Here is a 5003-nt window from a genome sequence, read left to right on the forward strand (position 1 = left end):
AGATTAGCCAAGTTGTTCTTACTGTTTAAAGTTTAAGTTCAATATTTCCGTCCAAAATTAATATATAATGAGCTATGAATTACCCTAAGTGGGCTAATTAGTCCATATCATTCTAGAAAATAAGTCAGACTTGAACCATCTCTTAATCACAAACACATTACCAGTATTCCCACTTTGGCACCGATATTTTGAGTTCCAAATATTTCCAATTCCGCCATCTGACAAACAAATAATTTGAGTTCCAGATACTCCCAATTCCGCCTAGCAACATATTTAGAGTTCCGGATATTTCCAATTCCGCTGTCTGACAAATAAATATTCGGAGTTCCACCCAGCAACAGTTTTCAAGCATAGGACATTTAACATTGATATTTTGAGTTCCAGATATTTGCAATTCCGCGGCCCCCTCTGTGCCTGTGCCCTGTGCCATGGATGAATAGATTAATCTAATCTAATAGGGTGGCATGCCAATTGACAGAATCCCAAACGACCGAAACGCTATATTTTCCCAAACGGCCGAAACTACTTTTTTCCCAAATGGCAGAATTAATAAAATATTGAAACTGGAACTTTCTCATTCAGCCGAATCCCAAATGACAGAAAACTTTTAAGAATTTTCCCAATCGACAGAAAACGTGTTTTGTCCCAAACGACAGAAAGTGGTGAGAGTCTCAAACGACCGAAAGTGGTGAGAGTCCCAAATGACCGAAAGTGATCAGTTTCCCAAACGACTGAAAACTCCTCTAGATTGTCGCAAACGGTAGAAAGTACAGTAGAAGTGCCACTTCTCTACTCCTTTTCTTATACTCTCTTATCCTAATTTATGTAGATGCATAACAATATTATCTATTTTATCTATAGTTATTACAAATTGTTTTTTTCATATTACATACAGCTCAACAATTATTTTCTTAATTTATATTTGGTAAATTCATCTACAATTTTGCTGTATTGTAAGCTATTGTATATAAGTGTATAAGCCAGTATATATTGTAATCTACATAAATAAAGTACTCAATCGAACAATCAATCAATCAATCCTATCATTCTTCTCCTTCTTCTCTTTCTTCTTCTTCTTCTTCTTCTTCTTCTTCTTCTTCTCTTCTTCTTCTTCTTCTTCTTCTTCTTCTTCTTCTTCTTCTACTTCTCATTCGCAATACTGCGAATAGATAGAGAATGGATAGATAAATAGACTATGAAGAAAAATGTAATGAAGTTTCTTCTGCTTCATTCTCTTCTTCTCCTTCTTCTTCTTCTCTTCTTCTTCTTCTTCTTCTTCTTCTCCTTCTTATTCGTCTCCTTCTTCTTCTCCTTGCTCTTCTCCTTCTTCTTCTCTTACTTATTAATTTCATTGTGCGTTTAGAACATAAACTTGATTCTCCTTCATGGCTTTGTTGACATTTCTCATTCACTACCTCCATTTCAAATGATGGGCAGTGGCAATAATAATAAAAAGCTATTGATGTATTGTTTAATGAAGAACTATTTCTTGACTTTAGTGATAGCTAAAATGAACATTGTATATAATCGGATTCGCTAAACATATATATTCTATTCACCGAGAAATAAAAGTTGATGTCAACTTATAAGGAGTTTGGTGTATGCCCTTATGTCTAGTGAATGCATACTTCGGAATGTATATTTCCGCTCGAAGGCATGTTTACATTCCATATATAGCTCATTTCATGTTTACATTTCATTTATATAGTTTTTTCTGTGGAAAAACAAATTCTGCAGCGCTAAGACTAATAGAAATTAGTTCAAAATCAAACCGATATTAATTCGGTTGTTCTACTAAATACTCAGTCATCGCCTAGCACTCAAAGGAGTCGGTACGTGTTCTTACTTACGGAGTAAAAACGGGTTAAAACGTTGCTTTTAGTCAAATATGGATACAATCCCATGCGGAACAGGAGTATTGTACACCAAAGAAAATTATTTATACAAATATAATAAAACAAAACATGGAGTGAAATATTTAAGATGTTCGAACACCGTGTGTCCCAGCCGTGGGACGTACCAGGACGGCAATGAATTTCATCCTTCAAAACACAACCACCCCCCGGAAGTTGATATCGAACTGAGAAGGTTTTTTCTTAGTTATTCTGAAATATAGAAGAACATAAGAATAAGAACATAATTAGTTATTCTAATTGCATTCAATCTTTATTCTCATTGATTAATTGTTTATACTTTGTAAAATTTGTTGAATAATTAGCATTACCGTCATTTAATGTAAATTAGTAGTGTATAAGCCAGTAAATACTGTAACATACATGAATAAAGAAATCTAATCTAATCCAATCTTCCTCTTTATCATATCCTCTATCATAGCAGTCAAGAATTGAAACTTTCCTCGTTCATTCATCTTGTCCATGATGATGTTTTTCAAAATGTAAGACTCGATGAGTTCTTTCATAATGAGACTTGAATTAACAAAATCGGTCGAGAAACCACGGAGGAGTTGAGGTCTCAAAATCAAGTTTGCCTATTCATTTAGAGATAGGCAACACGCACTACAAGCTTGTACATCAAGTTGCAGATTTAGGAGTATTCTATTTTTTCTCATTCGATCGAATTAATGATATATTGAAACTGGAACGTTCTCATCCAGCCGAATCCCAAATGATAGAAAACTTTATGAATTTTCCCAATCGACAGAAAACGTTGTTTGTTGCATTGAGCCGAAAGTGGTGACAGTCCCAAATGACAGAAAGTGTTGAGAGTCCCAAACGACCGAAAGTGATAGGTTTCCCAAACGACAGAAAGTTTCTCTAGTTTGTCGTAAATGACAGAAAGCGTTCTGCCAATTGAGAAAAAAGTAGTTTTCGGCTGTTTGGGAAATTACAGCGTTTCGGTCGTTTGGGATTCTGTCAATTGGGACCCTATGTCTAATAGATGTAGTCTACAACTGCTGTTAAATTATTAAAATTTGAGGTGGCACCACGACTCTGAAAGTAAAATGAGTAATTTCCGGATCCTGGAATGATCAATTATCATTGTATCCGAAAACGGAACCACATACCCAGAGCTGCAAGTTATATTCGGTGAGCACTTTTTTCATATCGGGATAGTTTATTGCTACATCTGGATTTGACATCATCGCTCAACGAATACTAATCTATTGAGATGTATATTGATTATCGATTTGTTCTTGGTATTATTATAATGGATTGTTCAGATTTTTTTGATTGCATTTGACCATTTTCAACTTAAGGAAAAGGTACTCCGGTCCTGATTTAGAACTTCTGAACTTTCATGGACAAAAACTACGAAATTATCTAGCAAAGATAACCACCATTATAGAATAATAATGTTATCTGAAGACTGCCACAAGCTTAGGCAGAAGCACCATTCCACTTGTTCAGAAGAAAATTGGTTGTTCAAAAATCTTTTTTATTCTATTAACGAGTATTTTGAACTTGAAATTCATGAACTTTAGCTTTCAATTATGTAAATTATTCACAGTAATAGTGTTTAATATTCTATTGTAAATCATTGACTTGATAATATTTCGAATTATGATGAAAACAGAGTAATTGTTAGATAATATATGACATCATTTTAGATTATAACACAACGTGTAAATTTGATATTGCTCATAACATATATTATTCATGGCAATAAAATTATATTTATTTATTCATTTCTGTAGGTGAGCTGTCCGTCGCCGATAAGTTTCACACCGCAGTTTCGGGAAGGTGAAAATTTGTCACTCGGCAATTCGAGCGCAGATCTCTTTGATACAAAGTGCGCTGCGACTGCTACTTTTTGAATAGTTAGAGGTGACAGTTGGTACTTCTGGTTGAGCATGATCACTTCGAAATTCACAAGCTGACGTAGAGCCAAACTGTAAAGTATAAATACGAAGAAACCTTCATCTTTTAAGGTTTTGGAAGGTGAAAGGGTAGGTAAGGGGTTATTTTTTTGATTTTGAATGGCAAAATGCTTGTATTTTTTAAATGTTTCGATAGTTGAGAAGCATGAAACTTGCATCTTCAACACGTTTGTGTTATATAGTTTGGCTATACGTCACCGTTCAATTTTCCGGAAAGTGATTTTGCCTTCCGGTCCTGCGCTGTTGACTTGTTTTTTCTTGTAAACGAACGAAAGTCGCATTTTCATACTCACCGGTACTTTTTTAATAAAATGTTTGTTGTTTCTTTCAAATTTACCTACAGTATCAACTCTGTTGTGGGGCTTTTGGTGAAGGGATTTATTGTAATTGGAATGTTTGATGTGTTTCAGGTTCGTATTGTTACTTTTTACTGTATTGGGGCTAACCTTGTTCTGTTTTAAATAACATGCTTATTTCTGAAATTTATACCATTGTTGTTATTTTGCAGGCAGTGTAATTTATTTTCAAAATCTTTGTATGATTTTAAATCATATAAGCTTAGTACACTTTGCATGTATCAGGGTAATTTGCCTATGATATTACTTTGAAGATAGCCAACCTCGTGTTCAGTAAGCTATTGTGATATCACAATCTTGAACCAAAACTTGATATATATTCAATATTATCACATGAATGGATAATGTATTATGGTTATAATACATGTAATGTATAATGGTTATTGATAATGCATGCTGTGGCCAGAAGATTTTAAGAAATTCTTTTTTTCTGTAGGTTAGAGAAATACCCAAGCTTTATCCTTCAGCCTATAGTACTCAAAAGATGTGATTCTAGAATGTCTCAGTCAATTTTAGTGGTAGAATAAACTATTTCAAGATGTTTAACAAACTCGCTTGTGTGAACTGACAAATTTAAAATTTAAATGCTTTTAAAATTCGACTGACGCAACAGAGGCGTACCTAGGTTTATATCGCAAGTGGCTTGGACTGTACTTCAATCCTCTATCAGCCCTTCATTAATGTTGATGATATCAAGTGAATAATGTTTAAGAACACTTCATTCAACATCTGAGTTATTATATTATTTGAACTGCATTCATCTTTTCCCAGTTAATTTGGCGGTGTAATTCTAAACAATTTTACAACAT

Source organism: Nilaparvata lugens, chromosome Y (genome assembly GCF_014356525.2).
Source record: "Nilaparvata lugens isolate BPH chromosome Y, ASM1435652v1, whole genome shotgun sequence".
NCBI lineage: Eukaryota > Metazoa > Arthropoda > Insecta > Hemiptera > Delphacidae > Nilaparvata > Nilaparvata lugens.